The sequence below is a fragment of the Motacilla alba genome, chromosome 1A (assembly GCF_015832195.1).
Source record: "Motacilla alba alba isolate MOTALB_02 chromosome 1A, Motacilla_alba_V1.0_pri, whole genome shotgun sequence".
Taxonomy (NCBI): Eukaryota; Metazoa; Chordata; class Aves; order Passeriformes; family Motacillidae; genus Motacilla; species Motacilla alba.
The window spans coordinates 20,301,853-20,329,113 of NC_052031.1; the positions used below are offsets into that span (position 1 = coordinate 20,301,853).

The 27,261-nt window shown below is 38.7% G+C and overlaps 1 protein-coding gene across 5 annotated transcripts in view; it reads left to right on the top strand.

The window, feature by feature from the left end:
* Window positions 1-27,261, top strand: part of GRM8 (glutamate metabotropic receptor 8) — a 320,858-nt gene that overhangs the window by 35,993 nt on the left and 257,604 nt on the right. The gene's annotated exons all lie outside the window — the stretch shown is intronic.

Below are 27,261 nucleotides of genomic sequence, written 5' to 3' on the forward strand. Positions count from 1 at the left end.
TGCACTGCAATCAATAGGAACGTTGCTTGCACTTAGGACTTTGTTGGCATAGCCAGACTAAAGCATATTTGATTGCTGAGAATGACAGAAGAAAACCATCTAAATTGTTTAGCTATAAAATTAAAAAGTGCTTTCCAAAGTGCAATAAGCTTATCATTCTCTAATGAAATGAATAACATGAGATGACAATTGTTACATTTCAGGATACACTTGGAAAAAAGATTATTCATTTGTTGTAGGCAATATAATATTAATAAATTTTATCTGATTCTGTCATTCTGTGTTTGTTGTTAGCCTTTGTAAGTGTTCTTTCAAAAGCTAATTGCATTCACAGAATTGTGATTCAATTTAAATATGTCACATTTTAGAACATATTTTCGACAAAAAGCAAACCACAGGCCAATACCTCACATCTCTAATTGGGGCAGGATATGAAGTTTAATACTTTGGTACTTGGGCTTAGATAAAATGGACAGGTTTTGGTACAAGAATGTTTAGTTAATAAAACCATATTTAAATAGGTAGTAAGAACAGCTTAGGCTTACAAGTGGTGTGAGCACAGAAGTCAGCTGTGCAACACAAAAGGTGTCTTTGGCATAAATAAGTAACTGCTTATGTGAATAAGCATTAAGACTGGAGAATAAAGATATTACCCTTCCTTTTAGCAAGGAGTTCTCCATCCTGTTTCTGTTTCCTTTAAGAATTCAATAAAGCCACCCAATGGATTGGAAAGACCATAACCTTTACTCTGTCTTGCTTAATTTGACTCCTTTCTAACATAGGCAGCTTCCTAGATGATTAATTATCTGTATTTGCTCTGTTTTGGCTAGGATTCTCTTTTTTTTTCTTTTATCCCCCCCTCTTGTAAAATGTTTTTGCTCAGCTGCCATTTCTATTCTTTGCCTAAAATCTGATAAAAATGTGTAATATTTGTAATTACAGTGATGGAATGAAGCTAAAAGAAAAAGTAATGAAATTAAAGTATTAATTCCCAAGAAAATTTGTGGCTGGCTAAACCAGCCTCTAAGCAGGAGTTTTTAAAATTTCCCATGGATAAAATGAATGTAAGTTGCTAAACTCACTCTTGGATACAGATTCCCTGGGAGTTTTCTAGGTGCAGGAGTGGTGCTTAGAACAATTGGAGACATAAAAGGGTGGTTGGGAGCCCCATTTTGTGCACTGACACCTAGAGATGCACTCAGCTGCAGTGGGACCTGTTCAGGTGGGCTGTGAGGGAAGTGAGAGGTTCGGATCATTTCTCCATTCCTTCCTTGGCTGTGGCTACAGAACAGTTGTGACTTTTAACAAGGAGCCAACCTAAAGGGTCTCTCATTGCGAAAGCCACAACGTCAACAGATGCTTGGTGAAGATCACAGAGCTCATATTAAAGATTGGTTGAAGCCTTCTGGTACATGAGATGGTGGTCAGCAGTGTGCTGTGCTGTGTGTCTTTACCAGTCTTTGCTGACACAAAGGCAGAGCATGTCACTGTGTGTGACAGAAGGCAGTGTCCTTTCTGAACCCACTCACATGGCACTTGGACAGAGTGTGCGTATGCCCTCAGCAGAGTGAAGGAGTTGTGTTTCTCTCTTCCTGTAGCAAAACAATTCCTTCTTCTTACCCCAGCATCCCAGGCACCAGCAAAGCATTTGGCCTTGCCTGTGTGTGGACTGCAGGAAGCCTGCGTGGTTGTTCCCAGTACAAGGACCACTGTTAGATTGACTGTGTTGCTTCAGTTTGTACTTCCAATCCATCTGTAGGGCTGTCCAGGAAAAAAAGCATTCTCAGACACAGATATAATAATGCATTGCTATGTTTAAACTGCTGTTGATAGAGGTGATTAGGTGCTGAAAATGAGCTTCGTCTCTGACACTGAATTAAGAAAAGTTGTGCATTTCATGGGTTTATGTTCATACAAGTTGAATTTGAATGAGGGAAAACTCTGGGAAGGGGAGAAAAGTTGCATCTAGATTAAGGGTTTGATAAGAGCCTCTATCCTGAAACTATGAAAGAAAGAACCATACTATTCTCCATTTATGTCAATATCAATAAAATTAGCATCCTTTAAGATTTTTCACTGTACGTATGGGATGGTGGATTATTGTCCCTATATACTCTGCTTCATTTCTGATGCTTTAAAAATGCCATTTTGGCCACCAGAGGGCAATGATTTCTTCTATTCCTCAACACTAGACGTAATCTATTTCGACTGAGAGTCAGATGTTAATATAACTCCCTGACATTTTTGAGCTTTGTAGTACGTGCCCTTTCACCTCCAAGTTCAAAACTGGCTGCTGTTTGTAGTGAATTCTTCACTTGTGATAGCTAATTAGTGTATGTGAAGTAACTACGGTCTTTTCAGTTCAGTTTTTAGAGGTCTACAACACAGAATTGATAGTTGGCCCCTGTTCTGGGAGGTCATTTAAGATCAAATGAAAACATTTATGGGAAAAGTAGGAAAAAATATAACATTAAAAATAGTGTCTCAACACTCAAGGATTAGAAGAGTGTGTGTGTGTGTGTTTCTTGGGTCTCCTTTATCCTTGGGACTTACATTTATTTATCTGTCTGTCTATCTATCTATCTATCTATCTACACACAAACATCTAAGCTCTTTGTCTTTACTAAAAACTGTAGTGAAATTATTTAAATTTTTTAATGAATGTGAATTAGTTTGAATAAGATTTATCCCTATTAAGCTGCCCATTGAGTTATATTTTCTAACTGGATTTTGATACATAAGTTAAGAGACGTAAATTATAAGTTACTCAGAAAAAAAGGTATATCTCTGTCCTGTAGGGACAGAGGGTATGATCTCTGTCCTGTAAACAAATTTCATGTCGAAATGAAGATTTAGTAGACAAGCTGCCTGAAGATTTCTGAATTTTTTTTTTTTTTGCCACAAAGCTCACAGACATACCTCTGAATATCTGGGGTCAGCAGACTTGCAGCCTTTTCAGGTTTTTTAATTATTTTGGGTGAAGACAGTCTTAGAGCATACACGACTGATGGATTCATCTTGACCAATGTTTATTCTTCTTGGCCTGTTTTGCAGAGTTTCTGGGTGGTAAGCTGTCCCATTGTGGTGACCAGGATTCCGCAAATCAGACCCCTTGTCTGAAGTGGAACACATGTATGGATGTCCTTTGATACAGATCCTTAGTATTTTGTTGGAATTATGATCTTGAGATAGGTGGACTAGATATAAATAGGACCAGTATGCCCCTGCTGTTTGCACTTGCACCATCTACCAGCACCTCTAGACAGAGGAGTGTGTCCAGCTTTAGAAAGCTTTAGCATCTGTTTCAGAGCAGATGCTCAGCATCATGTGCTACCCAAATTAGCTGGCCACCAGCCTCAACCTTGCTGGAGTCAGGTCCTGTCCTAATATATGAAAGAACAGTCCTTTGCAGTAGGAACTCTTGCTGAGTGACCTGTGGATTTATTAATTGCAAATCAAGCTGAGCTGTCACATGAACCTTCTGTTCCTGAGTTCAAAGCCATAAAAGTTTTCACTTAGGAAGCATTGATTGCAGCTAACATACTGTGTGAGATCCTTCATAGGTACTATTCCTAAAAAAACATCAGTGATACCAAAAGAGGTTTGGAAGAGTATTTGCTGTATAGAAGCATAACAGATTGCTAAAAAAAGAGAAGAGTGTAAGCGTTTAGGCTATTACTGATTTTGAGACTTACCAAATAGAGTAGTTTGTAGCTGATGTGTCAGGTTTGGAGTCTTTAGCTCTCTTTGTTTGCTCTTTTGTTACCTTGAGACTCAAGTCTGTGTAAGACTGATTGGGTCATCCCCAGCCAGATTTTGTGCCCAGTCTCAGGGCACATTGATTTAATTTTATGCAGAGAGACTCATAAATTCTCTCCTAGCACTAGCCCTGCTCCTGCAGCAGAAAGCTAACGAAGGAGTAATGAACACTTAACAGATGCTTTGAAGGGAAATCCCCAAATGCTGGGAAATTTCTTCCAGGAATGTAGCTGTTTTCCTGCTTTCATGCCTATCCCATGATGCTGGGAGTACTAAACACCAGTGCCCTGGTCTGCTGCAAAGTAGGCAGACAGAGAACAGAGAGAACTGTAGGCAGCAGAGATTATGACAAAATGACTTTTGAAATATCCCAGTTTGTTTCACTTTTTCCTGGGGATAGGACCTGGTGGGTTACAAGCATGAAATATGAGGCACCACAAGTCTGTTCTTAACCTGGTCAGAGCTGTCCACACATTTTCTTCATCTTCATTGGTTGCCAGGCCTCTGGCATGGTTGTAAAGCATTGGAACAGGCTGCCAGGGAAGTGGTTAAGTCACTATCCCTGGAGTTATTTACCAGATGTGTAGATGTTGTGCTTAGGGATGTGGTTTTAGTGTTGGACGTGGCAGTGCTGGGTCAACAACTGGAATTTGTGATCTTTTAGGTATTTTCCAACACAAATAATTCTATGATTCTATGGGGCAAAGCCATTTCAGCACATTAGAGTGTGGTCCTCTGGGCAATGGGGAGTGCCAGTTTCATGAAGCAAAAGGAGCCACCACAAAGGCAACTTGCTTCTAATTGGGAGGAGTTGGATGATGCTGCATTTGTATTTGTGTATTGTTTCACCAATGGTAATGTCAAGCAAAATGAATATGGGTTTCCAGGGGCAAGAGCTACCTTCCTGAGCTGCCCCCTGCTAGGCAGCCTGCTGACTCCTCCTCTCCTCTGGGTCAGTGCCCTGGTGATGGGTGGCAAGGGCACTCACCTTCATGTACAAGGGGTGTTTAAACCTGCCCCACTGATTGCACTTGAGTTCGGCAGGTGCTAGCAATGTTTGTACGCCAGGGCCTAAATTAGTCATTCTGGGGGTGGGCTTACATTCTGTACCAAAAAAAGGAGCAGATTAAAAGAAATTATTGTAAAGAAGTAGATTCAGGATATTAACTATGCATTAGTATTCTAGATGCTTAATTTTAGAAGCTTAAAGCTTTTCTCCGAAAGGAAAAACATAGAAACTCTCGTGCATGCCTGGAATTTTTCCTATCATTTTAATGATAGAAAAAATGGACTAAAATTTGAACTAAAATCTGTTTTCAGGAATTGGTGATTCCAAGAAGCCATGGCATATTGATGTTATCCTCTCTATAATTGTAACTTTTTCAGTCTTGTGAGAAAAGCTTTGCTATGTCTACAAGTTAGCCTTAGTTGAGGATAAAATGACAGTTTTTATTTGTTTTGAATGTAAGAAGTAAATGAAAGAGCAATTCTGTAAGGGATTTTTTAAAATGTTTATCCAGTATTATATAAAAACTCACAATTTCCTAATAGGATATTGTGGGTTATGTTTATACAATACATATGGAATAGAGCCTTTTGATAAATTACTTTTGATCACATGATTACCATGGTCTAAGTTGGGAAAAGGTTTCTCAAGTGAGGTAAGCCCTATTCCTTTTTGAAAGAATCAAAGAATCTCATCACTTTATGAGTCATAACATTGACTACATCTAATTAGATATCTGGTTTGAGTAAGCACCACAGTCTGAAACTGACTGTAATTTTTTTTTTGATTGACAAATGATTCACTTTTTACAAAATAATAATAAAATACTCCACGAAGATAAAACGGGATAAAATGAGTGCTACATCAACATTGGGATACTAGAACCTACTCCTTGCCTGGAATTTTATTATGAACATTTCCTTTTTTCTTTGAAAATTATAACTAGTTGAATCATTTTTTTTAATGCAAGTGTATTGTTTCACTAAAACTCTAATCTGGAAAGTTTTCCAGCTCTATTAAGCAGTTTCAGTGCTTACAAACACATGTAACTCCCAGATAGCCCCCAATCCCAACTGAATACTTTTTAGTTCCTAGATAGACATTTAAATTTTGATTTTACATCTTTTAGAAACATTGCCTATGTTAAAATAGAGATTTGTTTTATTTTTGGTGGAAAAGCTGGGCATGTTGTGTTTCCATCCTCATGCAGAAGAGAAAATATTTTTAAATCTTGAAATTATTGTTGGGGTAGAGAGACTTTTTCCCACCCAACTCTGATAGCACCTAGTTATAAACTATTTGAACAAACCTGTCTCTGAAAATGCTGTATTCGTTGTCTTTAGTATTGTAAAGTGCCTTCCTTGGGGTTTTTTTGCAATTACCTTCAAGTATCATCAACAATGCTTCTGTTTGCAAAGATCTCTGTGTATATAATTTCTTCCTTGTATTTATGCACTGACAACAGAAAAGAATGGCATAATACGTATAGAAGAGCAAATAGACAATGACCATGGAAGAATAACATTCTTTGGAATGGCATTAGGAAATGTGAGTGTTGTAACAGCTGATGTGACGAATCAAAGTTCCTTCCATTATGAGAATAAATGCTGTTTTCCCAAACAAGGTCATTTGAGATAATAACAAATTATTTCATGATAGTTATGTTCTCATGGAAGTCATACTTCAAATGCCAAAGAAAATTTTAGGCAAGGAGAAGGATCCTTAAATGATTATGCATGCAGGTTGGAGGGCTGGATTGCTGTTGGAAATACAAGGTGTATTTGTACACTTGCTTTCTGGCAGGATTTGGGAAACAGGATCTGGCCTCAGGTCTAAACTCTGATGTGACCAGAGATTCCAGGCTGTCAGCATATATTAACATTTTCAATATTATGTGCAGAAAATTCCATTTATCAAATTTATTCATATTGATCATTAAACAGATATACAAGCACTTTAAGTAGAAAAGTTGTGAAAAAGACGAATCTTTTGGAAAGTTGTACTCCTTTCCACACCCTGTTTACTGCAATGCTAAAAAGCTAGTGTTGCAAAGCTCTTTATATCATAGTGACCATTGTGAAGAGATAAGGAATCTGAAATAGACCAAATTGATCCCATAGCTAGAAAGTTGTCAGTTTTCTAGCCCTAATGAGTTTAATACAAAAAGCGGGGCTACTAATTGTACTTATGGCAGTAAGCTTGGAACATGATCATTCTATTTTTAAAAAATGACATTTTCTGAATATCTGCACAGCATGCACAGCATGCTTCTCTGTCTGTGTGCTCTGATCTCCTTATTCTACACTCTAGTAAATATGGTCACTACTTTTTGCTTTCTCACCCTTAGGTAGCACTCACAGGGACTGAAAATGCTGTCCTGAAGAGATGTAGCTGCAGCAAGAGGATAGTGAGAGATTAAACAGATTAGTGAGGAAGAGGGCAACTACAGTAGTCTTGTTTGTTGTGAGTATATGATTTAAGATTTCTGGGGCACAAGAATTTCATAACAGATATATTTTTATCAGATAACACTATGATTGTGAAAAACAAGACCAAATTTCAGTACTAGAGAAATGTCAGGATTTTTCCGATAACAAAATACTCCTCAGAAGGAGCTGCCTCTCAGGCAGGCAGAGCTCAGAGTTACATGTATATTACTCCACATTTGTAATCACATATGCAAATCCTTACAGTAAGATTGGTTGATGAGGGGTAATTTGCATAACTCCGGTATGATTATTTCTCAGTAACTCTATCCCACATAAATCCCTTAGTTCTGACAGTTATTTGTCACTATTACCTAATCAGAGTATAAATATTTGTAATAACTGTGATTATGGAAATCTCTGTCTTTATAATCATTGGGATACAGGCAGTAATTGGTTCCAGTTTTTATTTTGATTGGTTAGAGACAGTGAGCTCATCCCACTGCTTGGGCTGCACCTTGCTGTGATGAAAACCTGGCTTTGGGCACTCTGGGAGAGAGAGCACAGGTTTTTTCAAGACAGTCATCACCTTTCAGAAGCATTTTACCAAAAGCATTTTGCCAGAGGCATTCTGCTTTGCAGGAGATTTATCTAGGGAGGCATTCCCTGGAAGCATTTCCCTTGCAGGGACTTGTCTGGAGAACTGTTCCCCTGAGGCTTTTTGCCGAGCAGAAATAATTATTTTTGTCATAATTCAAAAGTTTTAACAACTTATTATTTTTTTATTTTTAATATATATTTTCTATATGTCAATATAAAACAGACTAGCTATAGTCTTAAACTAATGGATGTACTATGTGTCACAAACAGGTTTCTCCAGCTACCTTTTCAACAGCAACATGCTAGCTACAAAAATGGCCACTTCAGCTTCCCACTTCTTTCATTTAGAGCAAATTTACTGCTACCTTCTCACACTCCAGAAGGGATGTACCGAGCCAGACTGGTTCTGCCCTCAGTTCACACACACAGCCCTCATTTATGCTGATGGGAATCACACATGCAGTCCAAGCAGGAAGATACCATACTACATTTAGTTCTTTCAGGCAACAGAAAAAAAAATTAAATTCATGGTATCGTTTTGGGCTTCTGATTTTTCTTGAAAATGATCTGGGTGACATGTTCAGTTGCATTTTGCACTTTCTAGAAACTCGTCTGTCACCTTTTAGTAAATATAAAACATCTTTGCTGTGTTTTTAGCATTTGATGCTTTGCAAAAGTGTGTATACATGTGATGACAATTGTTAAGCAAAGCTTGCAAGTGAAATGTGCACCTGCTATATTTCCTTGCTGACTGCCTTTGCAGAGCCTTAATCCACTGATTCCTACAGACTCACTCTTTACTTACACCATTACAAATGAAGAATTACAGAATGCTTTCAGAGTAGGAAATAGGCCATTTCTTTTGTGCCTTCTGGATCACCTGAAATAGCTCAGAGGGGCAAATCTTTCCTATATTGGAATATGTGCTTGGGAGAAGACCCATGTGCTTGGCATCAGGTAACTCCTGCGAGTGCCTACTCTTTCCTGGACTGGACTCCTAAGAGTTTTTGATCCAGTCCTTGAAGCAGTTAACTGTAGATAATGCTTTAATTTGGGAGACAAAGTACAGCCAAAAGTAAGGTAATTCTCTTTTCAGTGTGCTGTACGGGAGCTCTGTTTTAGACAGCTGCATCTTTTCACTGCTGCACAGTATTTACCACTTTCCCAAGATGCTCTTGCCCTATTTTCCAAAGTTTCCCTTGAAGTACTACTGATTTTCTTTGGCCTTTAATATTATGCATTATAAATATGATTTGCTTAGAAGTTTGTAATGCCTTTTTATCAGTGGTTGGTATGACTTGTGCAGCTGTTCTGCAATTACATACTATGGAGCTGAGCAGAAACTTTAAGACATGAAGCATTTCTACGGAAGTTTGGTAATTGAAAAAACCTGGCTTAAAAGTGAAACTTCAAATACTGGAAAATGGAAATAGACTTGTCTCTGAAAATGTTATGATGATTTTGAATGTCACTGCATTTGAAGGAATATCCACAAGGAGAGTGCTAGGCTCAGCACCGATTTAAATCATGTTCTCTCCAGTAGAGAAAATTAGTTTTAAATGTCATCTGTTTAATTGTTTGTTATGCCTAATTAAAAATGGTAATTTATTTGATTTACTTGTGGCATAGTTAGTATGTTGGTTTATTAAAGAAATTAGAGAAGTTTGATTTCTAATTACAAAGACTGAGGATTTATTAAAGTATGTATTTTGAAATACTTTCCTTTGGAAAAAATTGACACCATTTTTTTGATACGGAATTCTATCATTCTTGAAAAATGGACAATGGGCAAAGGAAACATTATATCTCAGTGAGATTATTCTTGCTTTATAGATGGTAAGCATGATAACAAGTAAATGCTCTTTCTTACCTGCAGAAATATTTAGCAATCAGACCAATTATTTTTCCAATGGCTTAGCCAAAGAGCATTTGTTGTGGTCTAGGACACACAGCACAAGGGAAGGCTCATCATGCAGAGGAGGCTGGAGTTGAAGTGGCACTTGTGCTGGAATGGGAGCTGTATGTGATGACATTGGAAAGCAAATAAATCTGACACTATGTATTCTGGAGGAAGAGGTAAATGCACATGAAAATGAGCAGATTTTTTCAAGAGCTTTTTAATGTAACAGTATTTAAGAAAAAGAAATTGATTATATGAGATGGACATTTTTTACAAAAAGCATCTTCAAAATGATGAGGAAAGGGCAGAAATACAGATATGGTTTTTCATCCCTTTGCTGCAGTAAGATTGACCTTTTTGGCTAGCTGGTGGAATTTTTTTAATTTTTTTTTTTCCAAATACATAAAGGGCATGTTGCTAAAATATCTTGAGTTTTCTATATGGTGGAGACTGTCATTCTCAGTAGGACCCTGCTACTGTATATGAGAAAGAGAAGGAAGCCATGGAAGTCATCTTTCACATCCTTAGTGGTCTTTGGGGCTAGTGGTGCCCCTCACAGATGGGAGGACACCATGTACCTCTGGGAACTGGACCTCAGCAGAGAGAGGTGCCTGTGCCTAATGTTAGTTTACTGCCCATGCTATAGTGTCAAAATCAGGATGCGTGAGAAGCCAAGAAGTTCCTTGGCATTTTGCTAGTGAGGAGTGCCACTGGGGCTGCTGCAGAAGCAGTTACCATTCTTACCAAAGGAAGCAGACTTCACTTTTTGCTCTGGTCTATTCCTACACTAGGTGCATGTGCATAAAGCCATATTTTTAGTAATCATGGATGTTTATTTCTTGGTTCAATGCAAATTTCCCTTTTTGTGCTGTCATAGCATGCTAATCTTGCCCATACAATTTGAAGCCTCTTTATTTACTATGAAATTTTCCATGCGTGTTTGATTTTTAAGGTTCAGCAATATTTTGTAAATGTCTTTTACAATTTCTGTGATTTACTACATGAAATTTCATATACTTGCTTTTTTGCACAGGAAGTCTTAGAGAAAGTAACCCCAAAATCTGACTGTGCAGGTGCAATTCTTAAAGTAGCAACAAAATCTGCATAGGTTTAGGTTCTTGCATGTTTTCAGACACTGTGTTATATTCACTTTCCTCTGTCAGGACATCTCAAAGGACTAAAATTAGGTCAGATGATGCCTACTTCCATTTAACTTCTATATTTAAATGAGAATCAAGGCAAATATTTGCTGCTTCTTTGGTACACAGAAGTATATTTGAATATTATTGAGGCTGTGACTTTAATCTCTGCAGTTACTGGAGACAAATAGGTCTCCAGTAGAGGCTGATTAGTCCATTTAGATGTGAATTGCACAATGGAGGTTCCTGTCTCTCTTCATAAACTACAGAGAACACTTAACCCAGAGCTCAGTCCAGTCACCAGCAAGGTAGGATAACCCAGGCTGCTGCTCAAGGTCAGCTATGAGATCAGGAGATCAGACCACTTGCTCAGGTCTTTATCTGGTTGGGTCTTGAAAATCCTCAAGCACGGAAGATACTCCCTGGGCAGTGTGTTGTACTGTCTGACTGTTTTCTTATGGTGTAAAAGTTTCTCCTAATGCTAGTCTGCACCTTTATTGTTTCAGCTTTTTGCCTGGTGTCTTTCACACTGCCACCTCATGGCTGGGAAGTCTGGCTGTATCTTCTGATGCTGAAGGACTGGTGTTTATTTCCTCTTGAGCCAGCTCTTCCTCAAGCTGCATAATCCCAGCTGCCTCAACCTCTCTTCCCAGGACTTCAGCTCCCAAATGTTTTGTCAGCCTTTTGCTGAACTTGGTCTGGTTTATCCATTTCTGTCTTGTACCTGGGGAGCCAACACTTGGCACAGTACTGCAGTGTGCATCATCATCCACCGTGATGAATGGAGAGTGATAATCCCTTCTGTGTCTTGCTCCAGTTACTACAGCCCAATATGAGGATATTTCTCATCCTCTTTGCTGCCAGAGTGCTGCTGTCTCATGCTGCTCTCTTCAGGGGTCTTTTCTGCAGAGCCTCTCCCCATGCATCACCTTCCAGCCTGTGTTGTTGCAAGGACCATTTCCTTCCTGAATGCAGGGATTTGCTTTTCCCCTTACTAAACTTCATAAGGATGCTTTTAGCCTGTTCCTCAAACCTGTATAGGCCCTTTTATATGACAGCCCTGTCCTGCAGTGTACCCACTGTTTCCCCCAGTTTGGTGTGAGAATTTGCACTCCATTGTCTCAGAAACTTACTGATCACTGGTGAATGTGTTAAGCAGGAGGAATTCTAGAACAGACCCCTGTGGTAGTCAACTTTTTACCCAGCCTCCAGATGGGACTATGGCCCCTTAGTTGTGACCCTTCCCAGATAGTCTGACTGGATTTTTACCTGTCCATTTGTTCACCAGCAGATTGTAAAGCTGTTACTTGGACACAAGAATACTGGGTGAGACAGTCAAAAGCTAAAGCCAATGTAAATGGTGTCTCCTGCTCTATCCTTGACTACAGACCCCATCACCATACTCTAGAACAGTAGCAGGGTGGTCTGGCATGATTTGTTTTTAAACTCCTGTTCCTGGCCCCTCCATCCTCCTCCTGTGTATTTCCTTTTAATCTCTCTGTGCTGTAAGTTCCCTCTTCAGTCATGCAGATTTTCTGATAAATTTGATGACTTCCTGACTGTCCTCGAGGACTGCTCTTGCACTTGTAGGAGGCTGTCTGACAGACCTGCCAACTTCCCTGAACTTCTTTACTTTTCAGACCTGCCATAAGATCACACCTGACAGTTTCCTGAGTAAGTTAAACTCTGCTGACCTGAAGTCTGGACTCTGTACTCTGCTGTTGTACACTACATATCAAGTACAGTCCAGCAAAGTTTTGCAGTTATTAGTTACATTCAACATTAAATAGCTTTATCTTATTTCTAGTCCTAATGTTTTTTCTTTCTTCATTTTAGCTATTGGATCATGCAATGATTTTTTTTTTAATAAGGAAATAAGTTTTCTGTTCAGTGGAAGAAACTGATGTATTAGACTCTCAAACCACCTCTTGATCTTTAGTTGTTGAATTTACTCTTATCTCAGCTGCAAGGCAGTATCATTAAGAAGCAGCTGTACTAACAGGTGACTCACACAAGCAGGTGCAAATTATCTCAGATACAGGAACCTTTCCCTCGAGCAGATATAATGAAGTATTAGAGGAGGGATGGTTTTAGAGAGCTACTGTTGCTGTAGTCAGCTGCAGTGGGGGAAGGTGGGGGGCAAGCTTAGGTTTCTATTTTGTTATTGTTTGAATTAACGGTAAAAATCAGAACTCAGGGACTCAGTAAGTTTGGACTCCATAGAACATCTGTTGACTAATCAAAGCAGGTATTGCAGGCTCTACCTTCCAACTGTTCTTTAGATTTAATATTTGCAGTCAATAAAAAGGAGAATATATTTTTTCACATTCTGAGACAGATTCAGTATTTAACATGCTGTTTTTTGCATTCCAAACAGATAGAACAAATTAATCTGTTCTGACTATATATCAAGAATTTATTATTAACTGGCAAGTTTAAACATGTTAATTTTTTTCCTTAGATTTTATTTCTATAGCAGGTATGAGCTGAAAAAAGATAAGATATGGAAATTGATGTAGTGTGAGAAGAATCTCAAGAGCTCCCTATTTCTCTACAATATTTAGGTGTAGATATAGAATTCTTTTTTAAAAAAGGTGTGTGAGAAGATCACATTTCTGATAATTTATTTTGATTTTTTTTTAACTGCTGCTTTCAGGTGAAGTTCCACATCTGTGAAAAGCTTCCTTGACCTTAATAAACACTTAAATAGTGAAATTAAGTAGTTTGAGACTTGAGCATCTTATTCTCTGTAGAATATAGGAAAATAGCATTATTTTGTTTTATATCTTCAAAAATTATAGTACAGAGAGGTTAATAGCTCCATAATATGAGAGTCTGATTCTTAATTATCTTTCTGGAATTTTATACTGTAGAGCTGAGACTTCCACAGCCTGTGGTGAATGGGAGCATGAGAGCCGCCCAATAGTTCCCATGCAGAAGGGCTGCGTCTGCTTTCCTTATTGTGTGACCCAGATGCATCCAAGCTGAAACAGAGGGCTGAAGAGGGCTTTTCTGTTTGTTTCTTTTCTTTCAGGAAAAGATGTGGAAATAACACTTATAATAGCAATGATTTGTGGTTTGAAGTGAGGAGTCCTCTTGTGGGAGGGGGGAAATAAAAATCACCCTGTGGAAGAGTGGTTGTATAATGTGGTTGGTCTAGCTCCTGTGCAAGGATTCAAATAATCTCCTGTCTAGCCTGCTACCAGTAGCTGCAGAGTTTTTTGGTGCCCCTATAACTTCATCTATAAACCTTACAGCAATGATACTACCTTGCACTTAGAGGCTCACTGATCTACCCCTGACTGGAAGGACGCGTCCCAGGAGTGCTGTCTTCTTTCTGTGGCTGCAGATACGAGGTGCTCCGTGTGTCTCCCAGAGTGTATCCCTCCTGTGTGCAGCTCCTGCCTGCAATCCCACCAGGCTGGATGCACTCTCCCTGAAGTGCAGCAGCTCAGAGGGAGGTTTCTCTCTCGGGGTGCTCAGGAAAAGGCAAAGCCTTTACCTGCACTCTGCTGGGGGAGCCGTGCAGCTCCAGCCTGCCGAGGCGCTGCGGGTGCTTTGCCTCCAGCCGGGCTCTGCTGCCATGGGGACCGTGTGCTGCTCCCACCTGAGGCTCTCCAGCTGTTGGCCAGCAGGGCAGAGCGCAGGCACCCCGGCCTGGGTTCCTGCAGCTGCTGCCTGCCTGAGAAGCAGGGTTTGCTCTGCAGCTGGCTGCAGAACCGAGCGGGCTCTGGACACTCCAGCACCAGGCTGTGCAGAGGCTTGCATCTGAGGGAGCCCTTTGCTTTGACACCAGGGTGGTAGAAGGCATCTGGAGCCATTGGCTTCTAGCACAGGCAATGGAAACATCTCTGCTTTTGCTCTTGTATATTTTGCACAAAACTCTCCTCTGTGCACGCAGAAGTTCACTTGAAACAATTCACTGTTTGTTAGAGTCTGATTGTTGTGACACCTGTGTATATAAGCTAAAGCTTTTCTCTCTCGAGTGAAATATTGTTAATTATTGGCTCAGATGTTCCAAGTGAGTGGAAAGGATATCTGCCATAAAATGTAAAAAATGGAAAAGGAAAAATGCTCAGAGATAAGAAACTGATTGATGTTCAAATATAGAGAAAGTAACTTATTCCCCTTGTACCGGGTAATTCTGTCAGACAGAAATTCTCTTATTCTAACAGGGAGTGAAATTGCCATTCTTTAGAAATCTGACACAGAAGATTTGCAGGGTCATTTTGAAACTGCACAATACAACTGTATCCCTTAATTGTTTTCATAGATCTGAAGAGTTATATTTGGACTATCAAGAGTAAGACCTCACAGAACCCTCTTACATGCCTAAAGGGACACTTGGGCATCTCAGTCTGGGATCTGTAAAGATGTTCTCAGACCTGTGAAACTTCTGCTGTCTGATTTTGACCAGTGAGTTTCTCTTACTCTGTGGCTGTATTTTCCCATGGGGGCTGTCACCTTGTCAGTTACCTTATTTCCTACATACCTGGCAAATATTTTATTCAATGTCAAACATACCTCAAGAAGTCAAGGCCAGATCCTGGCACCAGGTCAGATATACCTGGAGCTCTGCTACTCTGCACTTGTCTTGAGCTTTGTGTAACCAATCCATGAACTTGCTGCCATGGGAGGATGAGAGGGTCCTTCCCATCTCAGTCTGGCCAGTGCCTCAGAGCAGTCCTTTGGGAGATCTGCTTCCGGCTGAATGCACACTAAAGGTGATGTAAGAGCCATGTTTCACACTTTTGCTTTATCTAAAACTCTGTCTATATTGGTTTCTAACCTGGAGGAAAGGGACTTGATGATCTCCCATTAGCCCTGCACAGAAGAAATGCATCTGAAGTGAAGGTTCAAGTGGATAAATGTGGGCTTAGTGGCAACTAACATTTCTTAAGAAAAACTAAATAGAGTTGTCAACATTGTCCTCATCTCCAGACTTCTTTTTAGAAAAGATATCTGAACCAGTCTGGTGTGTTGAAGATGACTTTGGGCTACAAAAGAAATATGATCTTGGACACATCTCTGGCTTGGTATTTCAATTGGCTAGCTCAGTAAATATCATATGAATCCCATTCCAAGGTAATGAACTTCTGCTATGTAGGCAACTCACGTGTTGACAGAACCCATAAATTCTGTTTCAATAAACCTCAGTGCTTTGTAGCCTTTGTGATTAAAAAGTAAGACTACAAACCGTGAAAGAGAAGACAGACTAAAAACATCAAAAACAAATGCTTCAAAGTTGCGTGGGTTGTTTGGTGTTTTTTTTCTTCTATTTTTTTTTCTCTTTGAAAGAGATGTAGATGACATTGATACTCCATGGAAAAAAAAAAGTGTTGATATCTTTCAGTTGGCAATTTTAAACCAATTCTTCCAGTGCCTAGAACTGGATAGGTGACACTGATATGCAGAAATATATTTGTGAAGCAATTTCAGTGAGTAGACAGAAATGGAGTTTTATCAGGCTCAGCACAGGCTGGCATTCCCACACCACTTGTTGTCAGGAGCATCCACTCAGGCTTTTGATGTCTCCAATGTTTATTCAATGCACTTGACACTTTTAAATCTAGTTTAGTGTAATTTTGCTTTTGATGGGGTCTTTTAACATATGCAGCAACAGACTGAGGGAGGACAATTTCAAAATAAAAGATGTTCACTCATCAAAAGCTGCTGTAGTATTCAGAAGTGGTACAGTGGCACTCTAGTCCCTAATACAAAGCATTTGTGCACAGTACAGGAGAGGTTTCCAAAAACTACACTGATGCGCTGTACACCGTAGCTGCAGACTGAAGCACTGTCAGGAAAGCAGGGGGTTATCTTCAGAAGATCTGTACTAAAGCTGGCTTTAAATAGCAGTGTTATGCATCAGCCATAGCAAAAAAATCCTCAACAGCTGATGAGTATTAAGATTACCACTATTTGGGCAGAACAGAACCAATTGGTTTCTTATTCTGCTGAAGAAAGACACAGTTCTGTGAGGTACATTGTGAGCTGACATGGGTATTTCAACCACTTCAGGTAGGAAAAAAAAAGGGTTTATGTGCAGCCCCAGGGCCAAGGTTTGCTTTAGTGCCGACTGAGTGCTCTCTGGCCGTGCTGAATGGCAAAGGTGAGCTGGTTCCTGCAGGGGAACAGGCAGGGAGCAGAGCTGCTGCCCAGGGCACTGCAAAGTGGTTATCAGCAAGCTCTGCTCTGACAACTGACATGCTGTCAGAAATGTGAGCTGTTACTGGGATTGCTGAAATGGGAAAAAATTGGAGTGGGGGAGCTTTTGAACTTATTGAAAGCTCCTCAGGCCCTCTCCTTTCATCATCCTGCTGAGCTGCTGAAGGAGGATGTTGATGGTGTGGCCAGACTTACAGGATCAAGCTAACTGAGGGGGACTTATAAGAACATTCGAAAGGACTTATATATCATTCTGTATTTGGACTTAGAGATATTGGAGAGTCATGGCTAGGGAGGAAATCTCCATTGCACCGGCCAGGAAGGCTGAGGCTAACACACTCAAACAAGGCTGTATGGTGGTGATAACAGTAAACTGATTTGTAGTTAAATTGCAATGAATAAAAATAGGGAAAAGGAGAATTTGCAGAAATTGTGAAATGCTCATCCAATATAGGCTTTTTTCCTGCATCAAATGCTGCTTTTGCTGACTTTGCTCTCCGACTGCATTGAGACTATGTCCACAAAAATATCTATTGTGGGAAATGAAGCCTTACTCAGTACATGAGAGTGAGGAGTGACCCTCTCCAGCCATATTTTACAGAAGACTTTGCCCTTTCTACTGAGTTATCTCTGAACATGAGCTGCCAAAGGAGAGAAGCAGAGCTCAAACCAAGTATCTTAAATCACTCTTTAGGAACCAACTACTGTGTACTTTTCCTTCTGACTTTAGTTAAGTTGTGGTTGAGGAAGAGAGAGTGAGAAGAGGTAGGGAGAACAGGTGTAAAGGAAAAGGGGTATCTGGGAAGAAGGTGTTTGTGTAGAGAAAAGAGACAGAGCTTCCTGAAGGGAGCAGGAGGGAGCTCTTGAAATGTTTGAGGAAAAAAAAGTAAGGATAAGGAAATAAGGAGATATAAGGAAAAAAGGAGAAAATGTCAGGTATATGTAACTATATATAGAGATGAATTCAATAAGAAATAACACTAATAAAAAAATTCCTCCATATTCTGATTATTTCCTTTAAATAGACAATATATTGCTGTACAGGTAGGAAACTTCTGCAAGGTTTCTGTTTCTTCAAGTGATCTTATTCTCCTTAGACTGTGCTTTTCTTAAAGTTCATCTTGTTCAATTTGAGTCAGTAACAATATCAGCTTAGGAATAAAATTTGGGTAGCCTCCTCAGTGAGGAAGTATAAATCACTAATTACTCTAAAAGAAAGAAAAATTGTCCAACATATGGAATATGTGTGTGCGTATGTATATTATACATTCATAAAGTACTTTTATATAAAAATATAATAATTTCTTCTGAGTTCCTGACTTTTATGACAATCATTACTTTTTGGAAACTTTACTCATGGCTGAAGACAGGGACAAAACATGTGGTGGATAAGTTCAAACTTCAAAGGTATCTCTTATACCTCTGACCATGGGCACAGCCTCCATGTGTCGTGATCTCTTTGAGTGTGTTGAGTATGATTTGTAAGGCTGTACCTATTCCATCAGAATGGCAAAATTTATGAGATACAGGTATTTCTGAAAGTAACTGTTTTGCTAATCTTAGCATTGTTTGTTCTGCTACGCCTCTTTGGAGCAGTCTTCAGATGCCCATGTCCATCAGCAAGCCCCAAAGTCTTTCTGCAGGATACTTTGGTGGAGATTGTGGGCACTAAGTCACTGCATGTGCTTGGACATGCAGGTTTCAGTATAGCTTTTTGATGGGGGTAGAGGACAAGGCATGTTCTTGTATTTTGTACAATGTACTTCTGAGCCCGAAGTACAAGGCTTCTTTTTCCTAGTCTAAGATTGGATAGTTATTCTTTTTAACAATCCCCAGATGGTGGATAACTTAGTTACATTTGCTTTTCTGTGTTGCAAGCCTGGGATTTTCAAAAGGGACGAGTAATATTACCCCTTGACAGCTGGGTTGTACTTTGGAAGAGTTAAGACACTGACACTGCAAGGAAAGAGAACTCTTGGTTATTCCATCTATCTGAAGCATTTTTATCACATAATTAAAGTAATCAGTATTTTTGCTTTGTTGCCCTCCCCCTCCACTCATTCTCCTTCATAAATGTTTTGCTCTTTTCTTCAACTTTTCTACTGGTAGCAACTGGACTTATAATTTCACTGTGTTAATACAGGAAATATTGAACTTTTTGGAAATCATTTGGCACTGGCTAATGTTTTATAACTTCTAAGGTTAAAAACTCAAGGTAAAGTTGTTTATCAGCCAAATCTGATTGTTCTAAGAATGAAAGAAAATTCGTCTGAACACAGACATAACAGGGATACTTTTAATTTCCCTTCTTCTAGGTCTGTAGTATATGGGTTTTAGATTGTGCTTTATAATCCCATATGAACTGTGAGTGCTGTGAAAGGAATCCATAGCTATGGTGACTCACAGGGATTTTCTTAATGCATTCTGAAATGTGGTATGCAAGTCTTTAGCATGGAACAGAGAGGTTACTGGAAAGCTGGGCTTTCTGAGCCGTAGCTGAAGTGTAGGCAGTGTACTGTAGAACATGTGAAGGCACCCACTAGAGCACTGCACATACCTGTTTGGCCAGCTGAGCCCTGTTTACACATCTTCACATTGTCCACAACAGTGGAGAGAGCTGTTAAGTATACAAAATTTAATTTTCCTCCTCATGATATTTTTATATGCTTGTATCTCATGATGTTAAGGTAGCATGGGTAGCAAAAGCGTAGTGGTGCTGCTTAGGCAGTGGTGTAAGCTGGAGTGTCCTTGCAGCAGTAGAAGTGAATGCAAGGATCAGAGTTGTTCCTTTAGCAGAGCATCCCATCTTGCATGTGCTGAGAGCACTCTCCCCTTCACAGAATCATTAAGGTTGGAAAAGACCTCCCAGATCATTCAGTCCAACCTTGGATCGCCTTCCTGTCAACCAGAGCACAGCACTGAGTGCCACTTGAACACCCAAGGAATGGTGACTCCACCACCTCCCTGGGCAGTCTGTTCCTATGCTTTCCCTTTCTTCCTGTGTCTCATCCTTCCTTCCATAGTGATGGTCACCGTAATCAGAAGAATTTCCATGAATGAGTGCATGTCCCCATGGGCAAGTCTCTGAAATTGCTTGCTGTGCTCTCTTATGGTACAAATTATCAAATAAATGTAAAGGAAACCTGATTTTGGCTGAGGGATACTCTGACCTACTAGGTACACTTGTTATTGCTGAATAATAATAATAAAAAGTTGGGTTTCCTAGTTCAGATTGAAAGGAATGCACATTTTCTGTATATTTTTCTGAAACTCATCAAAAGAGATTAGAGTTCCAGACACTGACATGAGAAGCTCTAATGAGGAAAGTAGAGCTAGAAAAACTGAAATATCAGAGTTCACACTGTGCTCAGTTCAATCTGACACAAGTCTAATGTATTGATACACATAATTAACTGTGGGTTTCCCTGACAAGTAGAAAGGGAATTTTAATAGTTTAAGAAGTCCCTAAAGCTATCTGACCATCTTTGGCTTTCTGTTTGATCTGATGATTGGAGAACAGAGGGTTCTGTAAAGGAAGAGCTACCAGCAATTCCCGAGCTCAAGATCCCCTCCATCCCCCCTCCTTGCGATTTGATCTCAGTATGAATATTTCTCATTTGATCTGCTGCTTCTTCAGTTTATCATTCAGTGCCTGGACCTCAGCTAGGCTTGAAATATTTAGAAAAAGCCTGCCTAAAGATGGTGGATAATTGAATGGGCAACTGCTTAGCTTGGTTGGTTTTCAGAGAGGAAAACCTCAGGATTTAAAATGATGTGAAAATACTGATACAGAATTCCCATACTGAGAAAATGCCATTGTTTAACATTTATCAATAGACTCCCTTGCACAGAATATTGATGACAATTCAAGCTGTTCCCTTAGATGGATTCTCATCTTTAGGAAGTTACACAGTGTTGCACAGGGTGACAAGATGTACTTCAGTTGTAAAAAATGCTCCTAATGCATAAATATTCTTTTAATGTTTTGCCCTAAAGTGCACCTCATACTTCCTATAGTGGTGAATATATTTTGTAGATGCTGCATCCGTTGTGGGATTTGAGATTGGGATATCATATCATCATTATTTTATATAGTATCCCTTGTGTATAATTAAAAGTAATGACTTGTAATGAGTCCCTGACCTACTTCAACCCACTGGAATGAACCTAATCAAATTCAAACACTTTTTATTAGGCACTTTTTATTATATGCATTCTTTCTTTGTCACATCCTGTTCGACCAGGGCAGAATGGCAGGTCATAAACTGAAATACTCTTGCTGTAGCATGTCTTGTTAGACTTTGTGAAAGATACTTTCTGGCAGGTGGCGATGCAATGGGGCTTTAATAGTTTTTTAGCCCATTATCTGACACTGTACAATTACACGTATTAACCATAAAATATTGCTTTTACTAGGGTAATTCAGTTTATTCAGACTACTGTAGTTGCTAGCCATTTGACCACCAGCAATATCCTCAGAAATGAGTATGATAGATAATTACTCTGTTTGTAGTGGAGAGGAAAAAAAAGAGAAAATCAGTAACGAAAGAGGATTTGTATGTTTGATTTTACCCCCATGTTTCCACTGGGCTAATGATTGCATCTGCAATTTTTCACATACCAGACCAGGTTATGATGTCTGCAGAAATAATTTTGTTGGCAACAAATGGAGCTGTGTTGATCCTCATTTATGTGCTTTCATGAAAATATCAGTGCTGATAATTGAAATTAAATTCTGTTCAGGAATATGTCTTCAGAAGGTAACTGGCAGCAGAAGCAAACTCATTGAAAGACAGATAGAAAGAAAAAAGTACAATAATCTACCTGTTCCAGCTCAGAAGCATTTAGATATGATATATTCCTTTGCTTTCTGTATTTGAGGCAAAAAATAGCAATGTTGCATTTTATCACAAAACCCCATATCTTTGCACAAAAACCTGTACAAATATATGTGGAACTTCCAAAACATTTCGAGCGACCTATCCATTGCCTCCTCATCACTAGATGTATGAATTGCAAGCACCCTTGACAGGAACTGCTATGATATTTACTGCAAATAGAATGACTTGGAATAATTCAAATGGGTTTAAAAAATCCTGCCTACCAAGTGAAATCAGCTAATGACAGCTTTCTGATTATACTTTTCGTCTTTCTGTTTCCAAAGCTTTTCAAATTCTACTAAACCTTTTTGAACAAAATGCATTTTAAATCCCGTTCATCTGGCTGAAAAACATGCTTGTGTTTTCTTGCTTTTGCCCAAGTTAGTATCAACATAATTTTTTGGGGGGGAGGTAGAAATCAGTGGTAATTCCTGAACAACACGCATTTCTTGACACATGATAAATTTGTTTCGATGAATACATTTTCCCTAAACATCCAGGGAAAATGTATTCATCTAAACAAATATAGATTAGAATTGCCTGAGTTTATAAATATAAATGAATACAGGAATTTGTCTACTGGGAAAATATATTGTTGTAGACCACTCCTCCTCACAGTAAAATCAATGGAACAAGGCTGAAACTTTTCCATAACATCCGCTCTAGCACAGCTGATTTGCAGCTGGTGGAGTTGTCAAGGTGTCACCCTGCTGTGAGCATTGTGTGGCCATCTCACATCTCCAAAGGCATTACTGAGTCTTAATGTGTTAGGTCTCACAGGGTGATTTAATATTGGTTTATTCTGAAATGAATGAAAGGAGCTATCTAGTGATGGCACGGGTGACCTCTCCAGTGTTGGTCATAGAGAGAAGGATGAAGACATCATAGGAGGAAGTTGAACATGAGGTATCCTAATAATCATTTCTAGCCAAAGTGAGTGGGATTTTGAGATGCAATGGAAGACGTGTAGCTGTTTACACTATTGTTCTACAAAGTGTGCACAACAGTTGAATTAATCTCCCAGGCTCCCTTTATATTAGAGAAATGTTGCAGGGTGCACTTCCCCTTCTTCTATAGTTAGTAATAATAACAGACATTTTCAGTATTGTTTGGTGCACAGTAGGATGTTATTAAGCTTTATCAAACTCTTTTGAATCTTGAATGTCTTTCCTGAATGACTTTGGCATTACTGTGTTGAAGGCTGACGTTTTTCAGAAGCAAAAGCAAGCTAAGATGGTGCACTGGCTGATGGCAATTTACAAATGTCACTAATAGCCTAAGCATGGTGACCTTGGCTTGCCTCCTGCAACTGTTCAATATCTAGGCCCTGAGGATTCATTTCACTGTTGTGAATTTTTTGGACTCACAAAGAACTCTTTCTTGCTGTACAGAAGAGGGAATAAAAATCTTGAAGAGACAGGGCCATTAATGATTAATGATAGACATTTAAAATTCAAGAAATCATCAAGTTGAAAACATGTTTCCACAGTCAAATTTTATTCTGAGTACTTTAACTCCTTTGCTAGCTGTATTAGTTGGTATTAAAACGCCAGCTGATACTGAGCAGTCATTAACTTAGAGTTTATTGACTTCACTTATTTTAGCTGCAATTATTACTATTTTAAATGTGCTATTACTAATATTCTTAAAAAAAGGCTCAATGATGAGAGAATGGAAAAGAGAAATAAAATGCTAGTTGATATGTTAAAGTTAGTAATGATAGGACTGAGTGGGTAGTGAAACTGAAGATGTGAGTGATTTAAGCCCATTACTCTTGGTGACTGTACAACATAGTTACTGCTGTGAGTGTAACTCATAATGTCTAATTTTTAAAATTGATAGTGATTCCTTTCTCAAGTCTTTTTCCTTATGAGCTTTGCTCATTTCACTGTCTGGTATTTTGTTCCCAAATCATGCTTTCAGCTGGAAGACTGTGTAAAGGAAGATGGCATATGAAATGGGCAGCTGATGCTTTGCATTGCCAAATGTAGCATGCAAATGGATTTGAAAGCTCAGTAAAAGGGTTGTAGTGAACTTTTGCCTTAAACTTGGAGAGCATGTAATTCAAGAGAAAGCATGCTAAATCTGCCTGCTTTGGTGAAGACACTCTTCTGGAAGGGCACAACTAGGTCATGTTGTTTCCTCTGTCATCCTCAGTGCAGCTCTTCTGTGTTTTAGGGTTTGGGCCCCAGCACTGGACCCCCCCAGACAGGTCCATAGGAATGTATCTCTATGAATAGTCCTGGATTCAGCAGTACAGTGGGTGGTTTTTGTTTTCAGTGTATGGGGAGCTGAAAGTGGTTTAGCACTTGGCTGAAATAAGTGGAAAGTTCCATTGACTGCCTTTGACACTCCTGAAGCTGTCCACACTTCCTCCCCGAGGGAGTACAAGTCTGTTTTGTAGTGATGCTTGGTGCTGGTCTTGTACTGATGTCATTCTTCCTTTGAGCTGCCACAGCCATGTTTGCGGATGGTCACTTCTGAAAGTACCTGCTCCATCTTCTCTAATCCTCTGGGAAGGGGAGAGCTTTGGAGAAATCAGCTAGGAGTTATATACAGATAGACCAATGAAAAACAGACTCTTCTGCACTGCTGATTTTGGTTTGAATGGATCCTCAAGGATTAGGTGTTCTGCTTGGTTATCAGTAATTTTTGTGTGTGAGTGTGTGTTTGGGTTTAGTTTTGTTTTTCTCCAAATTGTTTTCTTTTTTAAGCAAGCTGAATAGTTTTCTGATGCCAGTGACTGAACAATAGAATGAAATGAAGCCACCACTGACTTAGATTACAGAACTGAGGGATCAGAAGTAGTTTCAGCAGTAGTTCAGTAAGTATCAGGGTTAAGACCAGTATGAAACTGAAACTGGACATTGTTTTAAAACATCACACTAGGATCTTTTTTTGTTTTCAACATTTAATAGATAGCTTAAGGTTTAAAAATAATAAAAATAGGGCTTCTATGAATTAATCTGTATAATAATTTCAAAGATTTCCAGTGTCACCCACTAGAAGCTGAGTTAATGAGCACATTGTAGGTTAATGGGAGAGAGTGGCCAAACCATAGGGCAGGAAAGAATAGAAAAATCTTATCAATGAACAGTCAAACATGAATACTTTCAGCAACTGTCAGTGAATGTCACAGATGTTGTGCAAGAACCAGTTCAAATGTGGTTATATAATCAATTTTTTTCCCCAAAAGAGAAGGAAATATACCATTAACACTATTATATGCCCCTTAAATACAATGTAAATGTTATAGGTATTGTATTTAATTTTGAAAAATTAGATTGAGAAATCTAGAATGAGAAATAAAACTCTTTCTTTACAGGTTTCTTTCAAAATGCAAATTTATGTCTCAAGAGACCAGTGGAACGTAAAGTAGGAATACAGTGTGTATTTAGGGAGTTTAAAAAACACACATTACTGAATTGATAGAGCATAACAGTTCCCTTGCTTAGGCAGCACTATGCTCCATCTTGTAAAATGTACCTGGGGAAATGTAAAATGCTTTATAAAACCTACAGTCCATAACTAGAGTTGTTACATTTTAATTTATATATTTTTCATTCATGGAATATTGAACCACTAAATCCAAAGAATTTGACCTCATGCCAAAAAATTTCTTTGCTAAGTCTTGCTAAGTCTTTTTACTTCCTATGTCACTGGAACATAAACCAAATTCTCATATTTTAAAGCTATTTTTCAGAGCTCCCCTATATAAAATTGTACATTTAAAAGCAGGCAAGAAAGGAAATTACTATTTACTTCTGCATAAACTGCTTTCAAAAAAAGAAGTCCATGAAGCATTTCTGGGTGGGAGTTCTGCAATTCTGGGGAGAAATTCTTGATGGTGGTGTTGTTTATAACCATGAGGGACATATACAAAAAGAAACTAGGAAAATAATTGTATATTTCGTTGCAAGAACTGATTTTTTCTCCAAACTTAAGGTTAATTTGCTATTTAGAGATTGTCTTTCTCCCTACTTTCACATGGCATATTGTTCTTTCCTGCTAGTGAAAAGCTGGCAGATGCTATAAAGCAGTGGTGATTCAAGCTTATCAGTGGGCCCAGTGATCTCAGAGCATTGTGTTTGTGCTGTATTTGCTTTCTGCTTTCATTGTTATTAGAAATAACTCTAGGGAAGAAGTTAAACTGCAAAGAGCTGAAAAGTAGGAAAGGAACATCTCTCCTCTGCATTTTCCAGGGCTCCAAAAAAGTGATATTTGTAGTACATAAAATATCTCTATTGATCTGAAACTTCTCATTGCTGTGGTTGAACCAAGAATTCTCCTACAAACACACCTCTAGGGTTTGTTCTTCATCTCATGCCTGAAGAAAAGCCAACTGAGAGAGTTAATGGATATAAGTCTGTGCTCTAGGCTTCGAGATTTTCACTGCCAAAGTATCAGTCAAAATTATTTCTTACTGGTGTTGATTGTGTTGACATTATTGATGAAATAACTTTCAGCAAAGGAACAGTTACATAATATTTGAGAACTGGAACACCAAGGAGCACAATGAGTAAAATCACAAAGGTTGTCTTTATTGTTTTTACATCTGTAAAAAAAAAAAGGACTGTTTTTAGAGAGTAATAGAAGAAGTTTAGAAAGGCAATGATGTGTGCTTGAAATATGCATAATTGTCTTATTACAGGCCAAATATGTTTTGTCTGTAAAGAGGTAAAGATGTTTCAAACACTTTCTGAAAGAAAGGTAATTTATATAAGGCACGTTTTATAAGAACAATTTATCCTTTATTTTTACTTGGTATATTTTTTCTTTGTTAGTAATATTGATTTCCATTAAATATAAGCTCTAACTTTTTCTGTGATTCTCCCTCTCTTTTTCTTTTCTGTTCTCTTCAGTTGTTATTATAACAACATTTCAGATTTTTATTCTGAGGCATTTCCATGTGTTGAAAATTTGTTAAAGAAGAATACAGCCAAGATACATAAGAGTTTATTTTGTTAGTTTCTGACTGAGAAATGATTGTGCCAAGCCTTAGGCAATTAAATGTTTGTTCAGGCTGTGCAAATATATCTGCTCTGTCTATGCAGGTTTGGTTAATGACCAGACTCTGAATTCCTTACATTTGCCCCAAATAGTTTTTTTGGTTTGTACTGATGAAGAAGCACTGAACAGGACATAACAGTTGCACTGGAACCTTCTGCTCTGACATCTAATGTGACACAGAGTATTTACCAGAACACCTCTTGCCTGGTGCTGCTCACTTTGGCTCTCAACAAAATCAACTTAGGAACTCCATTCAGATTGCTTTCTTGAGGACTGTTGTATGTTTTGGGACATGAATTAAACACCTCTTATTAATGTGGATCACAATTGCAATGCAATATTTGGAGTATCTTTTATTCCAAGCTAATGACTG